Source organism: Arachis ipaensis, chromosome B6, assembly GCF_059453495.1.
Source record: "Arachis ipaensis isolate K30076 ecotype BB chromosome B6, ASM5945349v1, whole genome shotgun sequence".
Taxonomy (NCBI): Eukaryota; Viridiplantae; Streptophyta; class Magnoliopsida; order Fabales; family Fabaceae; genus Arachis; species Arachis ipaensis.
The window spans coordinates 82,813,813-82,831,450 of record NC_142441.1 but is presented as its reverse complement, the minus strand read 5'-3'; the positions used below and the strand labels follow the sequence as shown (position 1 = coordinate 82,831,450).

Genomic DNA, 17,638 nt, shown 5'->3' with positions numbered 1-17,638 from the left:
AAGTTTACCCAATCCCCTTAGCCTAGGCCAAGAGTAAAGAAAACCACTCCATAATCAAAGGAAACATGTCATCAAACACATAGTATGCATTAATAGAAGACATATTCAAATGGCAAATTAATTGAAAACTACAAGCACCCACTAAAAATTATCAATAGAAAATAACTCAAACAACACTATGAATCATAGAAAACATCAATACATTAGTAAGAATTCAAGATCTAAAAAATTCATAAAGTGAGAAGAAAATGGGAAAATAACAAGAACATCAAAATTCAAACACATGATCTAAATAAAATTAAACTAGAGAATTCGAATTGAGTAATTAAAACTAAGATTAACAAAACCAATTCAGAATTTCAAGAAGGGAAGATCAAATCAAACTAGATCTAGAGAAGAGTAGGAGTTTCTCTCTCTAGAACATGAGAACCAAAAACTAGCTCAAAATGTGTGTAAAGTGTACAATGAATGATCCCCACCTTTCCCCTAGAGTTCCTGGGTCTTTTCCATGCAGAATCCAGCTGAATTTGGGCCTGGAGCTCCTCAGAAATCGCCAGCCACAATTTCATTAATGAGGTCACGTATTGGGCGTCACGCGTGCGCGTCGGTCACGCGTACGCGTCGTCTAAGTTTCGTGATCCACACGTACGCATCAGGTTTGCGTACGCATCGATGGGAGTTTTGCCAATTCATGTGAATGCGTCACTCTCGCGCGCCATTCCTAGCTTCTTGCACCCACGCGTGCGCGTGGGCCACGCGTGCACGTCACAGCTAATTCTCTAAATCTCATTTCTTCATGTTCCTTCCACTTGTGCATGCTTCCTTTCTCTCTTCTAAGCCATTCTTGCCCTATAAACTCTGAAATCACTCAACAAACATATCACGGCATCTAATGGTAATAGAAGAGGATCAAAATATGGCATTTTTAAGGCAAAATAAGCATGTTTTCAATCAAGAAGCAAAATTAGGAAGGAAACACAAAACCATACAATTTCTATGAATAAGTGTGGAAAATATTGACAAAATCCCCAAAATTAAGCACAAGATAAACCACAAAATTGGGGTTTATCAATGTCGGGATCCCAAATATTTTTTCTACACCCGTCTTCAAGTCGATAATCATTGTTCTACTTGGGTGGTTTAGCCTTGGAATTCTCACTTAAGCTTCTAAACAACTTCCTAGACCCATCCATTTGAGCACTAGTCCAACCCTTGCTCCTCAATTTTGAGCTTTCAACCGTAATGAGCCTAGATTTATAATGCCAACCACTAAACAACTCCTTCTTGCTTTTCATGCCACAAAGAGCTCTAAGTTGACCATCCATTTCAAGCAACACATATTCAAGTGGAATAAGAAAGCTAAGGGATATGAGGTTTACCCGCTTGAATGGTGTAAAGGATGATGGTGACTTAGGAAGGGAGGCCTCCAACAACTTTGACAATGTGAGCTCCACTCCCTTGTGCTCTTCCTTGACTACCTCCACCTCTAGACAAGCATCTTCCAAGTTCACCTCTTGACAAGGCTCTTCACATTCAATCACTTCCTCACTAACCTCTTCTAGCTCATCTCCATCCTTCATGTCACAACTTGGAGGTAATGTGGAACTTATCTCAATATCTACCTCAATTTTAATGGGAGAAGACTCCTCAATCTCAAAAGGCTCATGTGTTGGTGTGGGATCATCATCAAGAGGAAGATTTGTTGCTTGCTCACCTTCTTCCAATTCTTCGTCATTCATCCTATGCTTTGGAGGTTGCGCACCCTCATTGACATTACTCTCAAGCTCAATGGAAGAAGGCTCAATAGGATCTTCGAGGTGATTTGTTAGTGAGGACAAGAACTCATCAATGATTGAGTCTAATTCTTGATCAACCTCTCATAATTCTTCAACCGCTCCTTCCAGCTCACTCAACTTAACTTCCTCTCTTGGTTGCAATTCTTGCTTCACCTCCTCTTCTTCACCTTGAAGCTCCAAATTCTCTTTCTCATTGTGCTTCTCAACTAATCCTCCATATTTAACAATAAGGGTATCTTGGATAGTTGAGCACAATGATGCCAATTGGCTCATCACTTCAGTTAAGCTAGCCACGACTTCCCCTTGCTTTTAGCAATGAGTTAGAAGTTCTTGTTGTTCTTACATTAGGGGTTGGAGAGATTGGTCCAATGAAGGTGTGGGTGGAAGAGAGGGTTCATAGTTTGGGGAAAAGGTTTTATAATTGGAAGGTTGTTCATCTTGGTAAGGATATGGAGGTGATGTATATGGGATTGATGGTTCTTGAGAATATTGATGTTGGCATAGTGGTGGCTTTAAGTATGGCTCATATGGTTGTTGGTATGGTGGATATGGGTTAGGATCATATGGAGGTGAATGGTTGTATGGGGCTTGTGAGTAAGGTTGTTGAGGGCTATGTTGAGGGAAGGGGTCATATGTATATGGTGGTTGTGGTTGACAATCACAACAAGGGTCACCACACAGATTAGATTGGTATGCATCGTGGTACGGTTCTTGATCATAATACATTGGTGGAGGTTGTTGCCATGAAGGTCGATCAAATGCTTGAGGCTCCTCCCATCTTTGATTGTTCCATCCTTAATGCATGTTGTCATTGTAGTTCTCATTTCCTACAACATAATTTGAACCAAACACGTAGCCAAAGGGGTGAAAATTCATAGTAGCAAGAGCAAACGAAAACAAAAGCTAACAAGAAACAAAGAAAACCAAATCCTAAAATTAGAAAAAACTAGCAAACAAACAAAAGGCAAACATATTCACAATATTCACATATATACAATAACCAATAACAAGCACACATTGTAATTTCCCGGCAACAGCGCCAAAAACTTGATATGAAAGATTTTTACCAGTTCGGAATTTAACAAAATAATTTCGTTGTGAGCATAGCCCAAACCGACAATCGATCCTCAAATCAAAGTTTAATTTTGGCTGTCACAAGTCCAACCCAATAAAAATAACCAAGAGTATTCGTCCCGGGTCGTCTTCTCATGGAATTGCAGTGAGGTGTGTGTACTATTGGTTATGGTATCCAATAAGTGGGTTGGTAAAAAGGGGCAAGAAAATAAAGCAAACAACTAATAAAGCAAGTAATAAAGAGAGTCATTCATGGCAAGGATTGAGAATGTAGGCTTTCTATCCTAGTCATCAATTATCATACAATGATTAACAAGAGCTAACCTATTTAGTAATTTCCAAAAATGGAAGAAGGTATAATGTTATCTTCACATGAGAGAAAGTCAAATAAGACTAGTTAATCTCAATCCATAAGTCCTAATCAACTTACTAATTGAATTAGCAAGAGATTAGAGTCAATGGAAACAATATTAACTAACAACTCTAAATCACCAACATGAGTTGGGTATTAATGACTCAAGATTACCTAATTTCTCTTTCCAAGCAAAGAATGCTCAAAAAGCTACTCTAACATCCAACCAAGAATTTTGTCAAACACTTGGAAGGTATAAAAGGAAAGCATGTTAAATTGCAAGAATAATAAAATCTACAACTACCCAATTGCAAGGAAACAATAACAACAACTCAATTAAACAATAAAGGGACATAAAACTTAAACTACATTAAATGAAAAGGAAAATTAACAAGAGTGTTCATAAACATAAAAGAGGCTAAAATAAAGGAAATAGTAAGAGAAACTAGGAGAATTAGAGTGCTAGAACAAGAAATTGAAAGGAAAACAAGTTGGAAACAGGAAATTAAACCTAGATCTAAGAGAAATTAACCTAATCCTAACCTAATTCTAGAGAGAAGAAGGAGCTTCTCTCTCTAGAAAACTACCTACAACATGTTCCTAAGCTAATCTAATTGCTCCCCCTTATCCAATCTTCAATTCTACATGAAATAGCCTCATAAATGAGTTGGACTTGGGCTTAAAAAGCTCAGAAATTGCCCCCAGCGAATTCAATTTAAGTGAGTCACGTGCCGCTCGTCACGCGTGCCCGTGGATGACGCATGTGCGTCGCTGGCAGATTTCCTTCTCACGCGTACGCGTGGGTGACGCGTGCGCGTGGCCTTCAATTCTCCAAATGATCATTTCTTCATGAATTCTCCACTTTGCATGCTTTTCTCTTCACCTCTTCCTTCCAAAACTTGCCTTATGAATCTGAAATCACTCAACAAACATATCAAGGCATCGAATGAAATTAAAGTGAATTAAAATTGGCAAATTAAAGGTGATAAACCCCGATTTTGTGGTTTATCTTGTGCTTATTTTAGGGGATTTTATCACCTTTTCCCACATTTATTCAATGAAATAGCATGGTTTTGTAATTATCCCTTGAATTGTGCTTAAGTGTAAAAACATGCTTTTTAGGCCCTTAAATTGGTGATTTTAACTCACTTTAATTCCATTCGATGCCTTGATGTGTTTGTTGAGGGATTTCAGGTTCATAAGGCAAGTATCGGATGAGAGAAATGAGGAGAAAAGCATACAAAGTGGAGACTGCATGAAGAAACAAAGATTAGGAATGCTTCAATGGGCGCGCAAGCGTATAAGGCGCGCGCGCACAGAAGTGATATTGCATGGCGACGCGCACGCACATAAAGCGCGTACGCGCGGATGAGGAAATAGCCAATCGACGCGCACACGCACATGGTGCGTACGCGCCGATACTCACACGTGACCCACTTAAAGGCAAAACACTGGGGGTGATTTCTGAGCTGCCCAGGCCCAAGTCTAACTTGTTTCTGAGTGTATTTCATGCAGAATTGAAGTTCAAGAAAAGGGGGAGCAATTAGTTAGTCAACATGAGCCTTTAGTTAGTTTTCTAGAGAGAGAAGCTCCCTCTTCTCTCTAGAATTAGGTTAGATTTAGGATAATTTGTCTTGGATCTTGAATTAATTACTCAATTTTATCTTGTTTCCTTCATAATTTCTTGTTTCTACTACTCTATTCTTCTTAGTTTTCTTGTTAATTTTCCTTTTATGCTCTATTTTGTGATGATAAACTCTTTATGGATTTGGATCTCTTGTATGAAATTTATGTTTGATGTTCTTTTAATTGTTGATTTGAGTTGTGATTTACTTTCCTTGCAATTGATAATTGTTAGATTTACTATTTCTTGCACATTTACCATGCTTTTCATTTGTACCCACCAAGTGTTTGACAAAATGCTTGGTTGGACTTTAGAGTAGACTTTGAGCATTCTTGGCTTGGAAAGAGCAATTAGGTAATCTTGAGTCATGAATACCCAATTTACATTGGTGATCTAGAGTTGTTAGTTAATATCATTTTCAATGACTCTAATCTCTTGCTAATTCAATTAGTGAGTTGATTAGGATTTTTGATTTGAGATTAACTAGTCTTGTTTGACTATCTCTAATGGAAGATAACTTACACCTTCTTCCAACATTGGGGATGACGAAATAAGATAAATTCTTGTTAAGTATTGTCATGATTAATGACTAGGATAGAAAGCCTATGATCTCAACCCTTGCCATGAATGTCTCTTTTTATTAATTGCTTTCTTTAATTGCTCTCTTTACTTTTCTTGTCATTTATTTTATTGCCCCTTCTATCAACCAAACCCCCTTGCATCTTCATAGCCGATAATTGACCACTTCATTGCAATCCCTTGTGAGCCGACCCGGAGTCTAAATACTTCGGTAAATTCTTATTTGGAGTTTGTGCATGTGACAACCAAATTTTAATTTGATTCGAGAGTTGTTTGTTGGTTTGGAGCTATGCTTACAACGATGTAATTCCTTTCTTTAGGAAGAAAAATCTAGACCGAGAAGAATTTTTGGTACCAAATTAATGGCGCCGTTGCCGGGGAATGCAACGGTGCTATGTTATTGGCTATTTTATATATTGTGAATAGTTTGATTTTTAATTTGTTGTTGGATTTTGCTAGTTGTAGGACCTAGTTTTCTTTATTTCTTGTTAGCCTTTGTTTTTATTTTCTCTTTCACCATGAATTCCCATCACCTTGTCTATGAGTGTGGTTTAAAATATGTTGTAGGAAATGGAAGTTTCAATGAGGGTATGCATCAAGGATTTGGAAATCAAAGATGGGAGGAGCCCCAAGCTTATGGACAACCTTCTTGGCAACAACCCCCTCCGAATTCTTATGAGTATAATCCTAATCCTAATGCATGCCAACCTAATGTGTGTGATGACCCTCATTGTGGTTATCAACTACAACCGTCATATGCATATGACCCCTCTCCTCAACATAAACCCCTACCACACTCACAAACTTTTTACCACCCTCCACCTCTATATGATCCCGACCCATACCCAATATTCCAACACCAATACGCCCGAGAACCACAAAGTCCACACACACCACCTCAAGAATTTTACCAATATGAACTACCTTCTAATTACAACAACCTTCCCTCAAACAATGAACCCTCTCTTCCACCACTACCTCCCGATGAAACCTTCATGTTAGAACTGAGAGACCTTGAATCTCATATCTTAAGGCAACAAGAGGAGGATGAAAATAAGTTTAAGGAGTTAAGAGCAAGGATGGCTAGCATGGTAGAAGCTGTGAGTCACCTAACATCCCACCTAAGCACATGCATCCTAAGTACTCCCATTATTGATTGTGGAGAAACAATCAAGGAGCCTATTGAGGGAGTGAACTTGAAGCTCCATGGTGAGAAAGAGGAGTTAAAGCAAGAAGTGCAACAAGAGGAGGAGGTAGAGATCAGTGAACAAAAGGAAGTAGTAGGTGGATGTTTGGGATATGTTGAGCACATAAAGACATCTCAAGTTGAAGAGCCCTCTTCCAAGGAGTTTGGAAGAGATGTTAAAGAGGAGAGCAATGTTGCGGAAGTAGACAGAGAGTTGAAGGAAATTGATCAAGAAGTGGATTCTATCATTAGTGATTTTTTGCCCACATTGATCAATCCCTTGACGATCTTGTTGAGCCTTCTCCCAGTGGACTAGAATGCAATATTGAGGAAAATGTGCAACCTCCAAGACATATTGTGAGTGAAGAATTGGAAGAAGTGTCCCAAGCAACAGGCACCCTTATATACGATGATTGCGCATCAACATATGACCCTTTTGAGTTTGAAGTGTCCTTCCCCAATATGCTTAGACTTGATAATGAAGTAGACTTCACTAGACCTCCTATCTATGATGAGAGTCATGGGGAAGAGATAGAAGAAATTGGTGAAGAAGAATGCAAACTTGAGGAAGCTTGGCAAGAGGAGGAACTTGAAAGATCTTGCTAAGTGGTGGAAGCCTCTAGAAGAGGGTGGACAGGAGTAGAGCGTGCTTTATCAAGATCATTGGGAACTTTTCCACCTAGGTTGTCATCCAATCCTTCATTTGAGTGGGTAAAACTTCTAACTCTCAACTTTATTATCTCACTTAAATTCGGTTTGCTTGAAATGGATGGCCAACTTAGGGCGCTTTATGGAATTAAGCAAAAGAGGATGATGTTTAGTGGTTGGCGATGTAAATCTAGGCTCGTTATGGTTGGAAGCTCAAAATTAAAGAGCATAGATTGGTGTAGTGCTCAATTAAATGGGTCTAGGAGGGTAGTTTGGTGCTTTCATGAGAATTCGGCTTTCTTGTCACCCGGACATAATCAAGGTGATCAACCAGAGAATGGGTGCGAAGATAAGATATGGGACCCTGGATCACAACATGAAAACTAATTTTGGGAACTCATACCTTGGAGAGAACCTCACCCAAGTTTGGTGAAGATGGTTGGAACTTCTGACAACCGATTGAAGGACAAGCACTCTTGGAGGTTCAAGGATGGATACAAGCATAAACCACCTTGACAAGGAGCCTCCCAAATATCCAACTTAAGGACTTAAACTAAAAGTGCTTGGTGGGAGACACCCCACTAATGCACGGAAACTTGTCCTTTAACAAATCTCCCTCGGCAAGTATACCTAATTGTCGTCAAGTAAAAACTCACAATAGAGTGAGGTCAAATCCCACAGGGATTGATTGGTCAAGCAACTTTAATTGGAAGAATGTTCTAGTTGAGCTAAGAAAAAATTGGGTTGAGAATTGCAGAAAATTAAATGGTGGGAAAGTAAATTGCAGAAAATAAATGACGGAAGGTAAATTGCAGAATCTTAAATGGTGAAGGGGAGTTTAGCATGAAAGTAAATAGCAGAAAGTAAAGATAATGGGTAAGATCAGAAATGGGGAGTTCATTGGGCTTAGGAGATGTTGTATTCTCCGGATCAAGTTCATTTTCATCTCTTCCTCAATCAATGCATTCATTGATCTCCTTGGCAATCTTAAGTGATTGAATTCCAATTACTTGGTAATTCAATCTCTCAAATCAGATCAATAGACAATTTCTTGGTCTAATTGCTCATGAGAAGAGATGAAGTGTGGTCACTGATTATACCACATGTATTTCCAAATCAAAGTATTGGGAGAATTATATGTCACCATATCCGCCCAAACCCCAATTTGGTCCAACATGAGAAAGCATTTCTAGCATGATCTCTTCATTCCTCTTCCAAGGTTCAGAAGAGATCCAAGTATGAATAGCTTCTTTTCCAAGTTAACTACCCAATTGGATGAAGATTGAAAGCCTTCTAGTAAAATCAAGAGAAAAGAAAGAAGAAGAGTAATGAAAACTATTATTGATCCATCAAATTACAACAGAGCTCCCTAACCCAATGAAAGGGGTTTAGTTGTTCATAGCTCTGGGAAATGAAAGCATAGATGGAAAATACATTATGAAAAGTAAAACTAGAAGTGCAGAGAGAGTAAAATATTACAGAGGCTAACTAAAATTTCCCCACCCTTTTCTAATTCAAAACTACCCCTATATATACTACTCTTCTGATCTCCTAGTTGGTTCTTCAAGTCTTGGATATGGGCTTTTGGAACTTGAGTTTGAAGCAGTTATCCTCTTCAGTGGAATTAGCTTTACTTGCAGAGAGAAAGTGTGAAGCAGGCAGGGACTTTAGCTTAGGATGTTAGTGGCGTTAACGTTAAGTGAAAGTGTGGGTTCGAGAACGTTAGTGACAATCACCTTTTTCACTAACGTTCCTAACCCAGGGATGATCTACGTTAACTTCAACGTTAGTGGCACCAACGTGACCACTAACATTGCCTCTTGGTCCTTCCCACACGTTATTGGGACTTACCTTTTCCAATAACGTTGAGAGTCCTCCCTTCCCCCTACGTTAGAGTTCACGTTAGTGTGGCTAACGTGACCTTTAACGTAGGCTTGCCAAATCTTCGAGAACGTTAGTGACACTTACCTTTGCCACTAACGTTCCAAAATGCCCCTACTTCCCACGTTAGAGTTCACGTTAACTAGGTTAACGTGGCTTCTAACGTGGTAGTGATAGCCATCTCCAACGTTAGTGACAAAGGTGAGTGTCACTAACGTTGGCTCATCATTCTTTCCTCCACGTTAGCATCCATGTTAACTAAGTTAACATGGGAGTTAACGTTGCTCATAGTGGCTCATTCCAATGTTACTGACAAAGGTGGGTGTCACTAACGTTGGCGATTCTTTGCTCCCTCCACGTTAGAGTCCATGATAACTAAGTTAACGTGGCAACTAACGTGGCTCAAAGTGGCTTAGTCCAACGTTAGTGATAAAGGTGAGTATCACTAACATTGGCCATTCTTTTGCTTCCCCACGTTAGAGTCCACATTAATTGAGTTAACGTGGCTCTTAATGTGGCCAATATGAGCTTGGTCCAACGTTAGTGACAAAGGTGAGTGTCACTAATGTTGGCTTCATTTTCTTCTTCCACGTTAGAGTTCACGTTAACTTAGTTAACGTCACTCTTAACGTGGGCTATGATGGCTTCGAGGACGTTATTGGCGATTACTTTTCTCCTTAACGTTGCAAGCTAGCTCCCTTTCCACGTTAGTGGTCACGTTAGTTAGACTAACGTGGCTGTTAACGTGGTTCTTCCTTGCTTCCATTGTCCTGAAATCAAGCAGTAGAGTGCATCAAAGTTCTAATCCAAGTCATGAGACATGCATCATCCAATTTGTCATTTAATTCATGCATAATTCTCATGAAATCATGTAAAGTGCACAATGTTTGCTTAAATCAAGATGCAAGTGAAATTCTACCCAAAACTTGCTTATTTCCTAAGAAAATGCATAAAACTACCCTAAAACAGTAAAGAAAAGGTCAGTGAAACTGGCCAAAATGCCCTGGCGTCACAACACCAAACTTAAAGCTTGCTTGTCCCTAAGCAAGTACTGGAACAAGAGAATGATAAATGGAATGCCAAGAGAAATGAGTCATTATTGTGGAAGTCATGTCCTTGGTTTTATGGTGGTTTCATGCATAGCAACTTAGGTTCATTCCTTCACTGGCTTTCAGACCTTTATCATGTCCTGGAATACTCACTTGATGCACCCTATGAGACTTTTATTCATTGATCCTTTTGTGGTTTTCAGGGTTTGATTGTGCTTTTTAGACTAGGTGCTCTGTGAGGGGGTGACTCTTTAAGATAAGCTTTCAGCCAGCACTCCCGAACCAGTTGGTTCAAGGTGCTAGGTGTTAAGACACCCCTAAGGACTTACTCCCTCAAGTCTCTTTCCCCCATACATACACACCACAGGCACATGGTTTGTTTATTTTCTTTCTTGAGACCTTGGTGTCCAGCACCTCTTTGGGTTACTAAGTGTTCTGTAGCAAGGGTTACTCTTGATAGTGGACTTTCAGCTGATAATCCCGGGTTAGTTAACCCAAGTTACCAAGTGATAAGGCACCCCAAAGAGCTTATTCATCCAAGTAAATCCCTTACACAGGAGCACCACAGACACATGCCTCATGATTCAAACCCTTGGTGCCTAGCCTTATTTCTTACTCTTTTTCTTTTATTTCCCAACTTTCATTTTTCTTTTCCCCTTTTTCTTATTAGGATCTTGTTATTTAGCTAGTCTCATGGGGTGTGTTTCAAGCATATGATTCAGGACAGATAGTTGCCTTTCTACCTTATTGGTGAACTAATTTAGCTAATCTATTACCATACCATAAACTTAGGAACTTACTCCACAATATGAACTCCACTCTGGTTTTTCATAACATACGTTCTCTTTTTATTTAACTTAAAAGGACAAGCATACAAGTAGGCAAGGTGAAGATGCAACAGGTATCTTGGACAGCACACATATGACAAAAGCAATGAAAACAAGCATTAAATTCTAATGATTTAAACTAATGAGTAACTATTAATCAAGGGCACATTCGGACTTCCAATTTTTAGCATTCCAAGTATATGGAATTAAGTAACAATACAACCTTCTGGTGATGGTTTCTAGTTGTCTCTTTGTTGTCATCATCCATAGTTTCTGCATTCTACTCCACTTCCTTGGATGATGGTGCATTATTTCTCCAGAAGATTCCTGCAAGGTTATTGGAAGTTGCTTGTTTCCAAAGCACTTAAGAAATAGTTAGCCTGTATGTATGCTTATGAATTTCTGAACTTAATCTGGTGTGTGAACACCAAACTTAGTTCCTTGCCTAGTACAACAGATTCAATACATGCAGAGAACCTCATGTGTTGTTATTAACAAGACAACTATGAACTAAAGACTAAACTACTGCTAAGTGGTTCCCCTGATTGGTTGGAGCTAGCAATTTGCCATTGGAGTGTAGTGTGATTCTAACTAGTATCTCTGGTAGAACACCAAACTTAGAATTACACTTTCACTCTTGGATTATTTTGGTGTGTAACACCAAACTTAGCTCCTCGTAATACAGGGGAAACTACTTGTGATCTTTATTGAAATGACAATGAAAAGGGAACTACCTTAGGTTGGGTTGTCTCCCAACAAAGCGCTCTTTTAGCGTCGCTTGCTCGACGATTCCTCCATTACTTGAGATGGTACTTCACTTTGGGGTTTTCCCCCATGTTGCCCATGTAGTATTTGAGCCTTTATCCATTTACAGTGAAAGTCCTCTTCGAACTCTCATCCATGATTTCTATGTGTCCATATGGCGATACCTGTGTGACAAGAAAGGGTCCTGACCACCTTGATTTGAGTTTTCCTGGGAACAGTCTCAATTTGGAGTTGTAGAGGAGTACTTGCTGCCCCTTTTCAAAACTCCTGGGTGCCAGATGGAGGTCATGTCTTCTCTTCGCCTTTTCTTTATAAATCTTGGCATTTTCATAGGCTTGAGATCTAAACTCCTCCATCTCTTGCAGCTGCAAGATCCTCTTTGCACCAACAGCAATGCTGTCAAAATTTAGTATCTTGAGAGCCCAGAGAGCTTTGTGCTCCAGCTCCAATGGTAAATGACAAGCTTTTCCATACACCAGTTGATATGGTGACATCCCAATCAGTGTTTTGAATGTTGTTCTGTATGCCCAGAGAGCATCATCTAGCTTCTTCGACCAGTCTTTTCTTGCTACTCCTACAGTTTTCTCCAGAATCCTTTTCAATTCTCTGTTGGATATCTCAGTTTGCCCACTTTTTTGGGGGTGGTAAGGCATGACAACCTTATGTTTTACCCTGTATCTCAAGAGAAGAGCTTCTAGTGGTCTGTTACAGAAATGGCTTCCTCCATCATTAATGAGTGCTCGTGGGACTCCGAACCGGCTAAAAATATTCTTTCTGAGGAAGTTCATGACCACCATGTTATCATTTGTTGGGGCTGCAATAGCTTCTACCCACTTGGAGACATAATCCACTGCTACCAAGATATACTTGTTTGAATATAAGGTTGGGAATGGTCCCATGAAATTCATTCCCCATACGTCGAACAGTTCCAGCTCTAAGATGAAATTCTGTGGCATCTCATTTCTCTTGGGTAGGTTTCCAGCTCTTTGGCACTCATTGCAACTCCTTGCTACTTCCTTGGCATCCTTGAAAAGGGTTGGCCAAAAGAATCCACTCTGTAACACCTTTGCGGTAGTTCTTTCCCCTCCAAAGTGGCCTCCATAGCACGAGCCATGGCAGTTCTATAGGACTTCTCTTCCTTCTTCTTCTGAAACACATCTTCTCAGGATTCCATCTGAACACTTCTTGAAGAGATATGGCTCATCCCAGATAAAATATTTTGCATCATTGATGAGCTTTCTTTTTTGATGTTTGTTGATTTCTGGAGGTAAAGCCCCAATTGCCTTGAAGTTGGCAATGTTTGCAAACCATGGTGCTTTGTGAACCGTCATCAGTTGCTCATCTGGGAAGAGCTCATTTACACTTGTGTCATGTGTTCTATCTTTATTATGAGGGATTCTGGATAGGTGATCTGCTACCTTGTTCTCCACTCCTTTCTTGTCTCTAATCTCAATATTGAATTCCTGCAACCATAAGATCCATCTTATTAGTCTTGGCTTTGATTCTTGCTTGGCAAACAAATATTTAAGTGCTATGTGATCTGTGAAAACAATCACTTTAGCACTAATGAGGTATGATCTAAACTTGTCAAATGTGAAAACTATTGCCAGCAACTCCTTTTCAGTAGTGGTATAATTTCTGAGTTTCATTGAGGACTTTGCTAGCATAGTATATCACATGTACTAAGTTATCTCTCCTCTGCCCTAACACGGCCCCAACTGCAAAATCAGATGCATCACACATCAATTCAAATGGTAGGTTCCAATCAGGTGGGGAAATGATAGGGGCAGAGGACAACCACTTTTTCAAATTTTCGAATGCTAGCATGCATGTTTCATCGAAGACAAATGGTGTATCAGATACAAGGAGATTGCTTAAGGGCTTGGCTATCTTTGAAAAATCTTTAATAACCTTCTGTAAAAGCCAGCATGCCCTAAAAAACTCCTAATTGCCTTGACATCACTGGGTGGAGGCAGTTTTTCAATAAGTTCCACTTTAGCTCTATCCACCTCAATGCCTTGGTTAGAAACCTTATGGCCAAGGACTATTCCTCCTGTCACCATAAAGTGACATTTCTCCCAGTTCAAGACCAGATTGGTCTCTTAGCACCTTTTCAATACCAAGGCTAGGTAATTTAGGCAACTAGGAAAGGAATCTCCGAATACCGAGAAATCATCCATAAATACTTCAATGAATTTTTCTATCATATCTGAGAAGATAGAAAGCATGCAGCGTTGGAAAGTTGCAGGTGCATTACATAGCCCAAATGGCATGCGCCTGTAGGCAAACACTCCATATGGGCAAGTGAATGGGGTTTTCTCTTGGTCTCTGAGATCAACCACTATTTGGTTATATCCTGAATAACCGTCGAGAAAACAATAATATGCGTGTCCTGCAAGTCTTTCCAACATCTGATCCATGAATGGAAGGGGAAAATGATCTTTTCGTGTAGCTTCATTGAGTTTTCTGTAATCTATGCACATCCGCCATCCTGTGACGGTCCTTGTAGGAATTAGTTCATTCTTCTCATTGGGAGACTACAGTAATTCCTCCCTTCTTTGGGACGACATGCACGGGGCTGACCCAGGGGCTGTCTGAGATCGGGTAGATTACCTCTCCCTGCCATAACTTCATAACTTCTTTCTGTACCACTTCCTTCATAACTGGGTTTAGCCTCCTTTGGGATTGAATGGATGGTTTGGCATCATCTTCCAACAGTATCTTATGCATGCATATGACCGAACTGATTCCTTTCAGGTCAGTGAGCATCCATCCTATGGCATCTTTATGCTTTCGTAACACTTGGAGTAGTTCATCCTCTTGGTTTTGGCTGAGGGATGAGTTTATGGTCACTGGGTAACTTTCATTCTCTCCTAAGTATGCATATTTGAGAGTGGGTGGCAGTGCTTTGAGTTCAAGTTTGGGTGCTTCTAATTTTTCATTCTCTTCTTTTGGTGCACCATGTATATGAATCTCCGCTGTTGCAGCCTCTTCACTAAACGTTGATTCCTCCTCTGTTAACCCTTCAGGTTCTTCTTCTTCGAAACTCTCTTGCATTGCATCTTCCAGTGAGTCCAACCTCATACATTCTCCCCATTGTTCTGGTGGGTAACTCATGGCCTTGAACACATTGAATGTCATCTTTTCATTGTGTAATCTCAGGGTGAGGTCACCTTTTTGGACATCAATGACAGCTCCAGCAGTGGCCAAGAATGGCCTTCCCAGGATGATGGAGGCCTTGGCTTCCTCCTGCATGTCTAGCACTACAAAGTCTGCTGGGAAGATGAAATCCCCCACTTTCACCAGCAAATCTTCCACTACGCCATGAGGGAATTTGAACGAACAGTCTGCCAGTTGTAAGGCCATTTTTGCTGGCTTAGCCTCCTCGATCTTCATCTTTCTCATCATAGCTACTGACATCAAATTTATGCTAGCTCCTAAGTCACATAGAGCCTTCTCCACTGTGATTTCCCCTATAATACAAGGGATCTGGAAACTCCCAGGATCCTTCAATTTTTGGGGTAGTTTATGATGAATGATAGCACTACATTCCTCGGTTAGTATCACAGTCTCGTTGCTCTTCCAGCTTCTCTTCTTAGTCATTAGCTCCTTTAAAAACTTGGCGTAGAGCGGCATTTGCTCTATTGCTTCAGCAAAGGGTATGTTGATTTGTAGTTTCTTAAAGATTTTCAAAAATCTTAAGAACTGGTTGTCATCCCCCTTCTTCTTCAATTGCTGAGGGTATGGGACTCTTGGGACTTCTGGCTTTAGCATTTCTTCCTTTTTTTGCGAACTCGAAGTGAAAACTCGAACTTCATTTTGCTCCTCTTCCTTTTCACTTGAGTCCTTTTCTTGTGGTTTCTGGGAGGTTTCCTTTAGTTCTTTCCCGCTCCTAAGGGTGATAGCCTGACATTCCTCCCTTAGGTTTGAGTCAGTATCGCTGCGAAGGTTGTGGCTGGGAATTTGCTTGAATAGGTACCCAATTTGTGTCTCAAGTTTCTTGATAGCAGCATCTTGATTCTGCATATTGGACCGCACTTCTTCTTTGAATGCTTTACTGTCTTGAATTTCTTTGCATATGCCTTCAAGTAGAGTCTCAATCCTTGAGAGTCTATCATCAGATGATGGTGGGTTGGGATTGGAGGGATGAGAAGGGTTATTTTGGTTTTGGTAATGATGTGAAGAGGTGTTTTTAGGGTGGTGTTGATATGATCTCTGTGTGGAATGTTGGTGAGCTGTATTGTTGTTGGGGTTGTGACGCCTCTGATCTTGGCCTTGATCTTGTTGATTTCCCCACCCAAAGTTTGGGTGGTTCCTCCAACCAGGGTTGTAGGTCTTAGAGTATGGATCATGGGTCTGCCTGGGTGAGTTTCCAATGTAGTTGGCTTGTTCATGCTCACCCTCTGCCTCTGCATTCACCCCCTTCTTGGGTTGTTGATGAGGTGGTGATTACTGCTACTTGGTTCCTCTCCATCTTCTTGGTGAGGTCAGCCAGCTGCTTGGTAATAAGCTTGTTTTGGGCCAGCAGTGCATCCACATTGTTCAGCTCCATCACTCCTCTAGTGTTGCCTCTTTCAGAAGCATAGAAGTAGTCATTCTCTACTACAGTCTCAATGACATCTATGGCTTGTTAATGGTCTTCTTCTTGTTCAGAGATCCCCCGGATGAGTGGTCTACTGCCTTCTTTGATCATACGAAAGGCCTTCATAGAAAATGTGCAACTGCACCCATTCATTGAACATATCTGGCGGGCATCTTCTTGTCAAGTCTTTAAACCTCTCCCATGCTTCATATAGAGTCTTACCATCCTGCTGCCTGAATGTTTGTACCTCAGCTCTCAACCTGTTGATCCGTTGAGGAGGATAGAATCTTGCCAAGAACTTATTCACCACATCTTCCCAGGTTGCTAAACTCTCCTTTGGAAAGGATTCCAGCCATTTAGATGCTTTGTCCTTGAGCGAGAAAGGAAACAGAAGTAGTCTATAGGTGTCAGGATGAACACCATTAGACTTCACAGTATCGCATATCCTCAGGAAAGTGGTTAGACGTTGATTGGGGTCTTCTTGGACACTTCCTCCGAATGAACAATTGTTCTGAATAAGGGTGATGAGCTGTGGCTTTAGTTCAAAGTTGTTGGCATGTATGGTTGGCCTTTGGATGCTACTCCCATAGTTTCCTAGGTTTGGGTTGATGTAAGAACCCAGAACTCTTCTCTCTTGCCCAGCCTGATGCGCTGGACCTTCTATGCCATGATTGTGAGCCTCTTCTTCATGATGGTTTTCCATATTCTCATCCATGTCTGGTTCAAAGTACTCTTCCTCTTCCTCAGCACCAACCACTCTCTTTCCTCTTGCTTCCGTCCTTAATCTAAGGAAGGTCCTCTCAGGTTCAGAATCAAAGAAAGTTGAAGCCCTGCTTCTTCTACCTGTCATACAACCAACAAGGCACAAGCAAGAGAGATAGATGCAGACAGTAATTTCTACAGAAATGCTGTTAGTGTGAGTGATGCAATATATCAAACAGTTAGTGGGTTAGTGACTGAATTTTAAACAACTAAGAAAATAGGTAGGAGAAAGGGAAGAAAATAGCTAAACAAAAAGTAAATTACTCAAATGAACTTAAATCAAACAAAATAAAAACAAATGCTCAATCTAGTTATCCACCAATTTAATCATTGTTGATACAAAATCAATCCCCGGCAACGGTGCCATAAACTTGATGCACGAAAACTTGTCCTTTAACAAATCTCCCTCGGCAAGTATACCAAATTGTCGTCAAGTAAAAACTCACAATAGAGTGAGGTCGAATCCCACAGGGATTGATTGGTCAAGCAACTTTAATTGGAAGAATGTTCTAG

At 40.4% G+C, this 17,638-nt stretch overlaps 1 non-coding gene across 1 annotated transcript; it reads left to right on the top strand.

Moving 5' to 3' along the window:
• The first annotated feature begins 16,518 nt into the window (after positions 1-16,518).
• Positions 16,519-16,625, top strand: LOC148561542 (small nucleolar RNA R71). The gene has a single exon (XR_015887993.1). It is a non-coding gene; the product is annotated as a small nucleolar RNA R71 (small nucleolar RNA).
• The last annotated feature ends 1,013 nt before the right edge of the window (positions 16,626-17,638 follow it).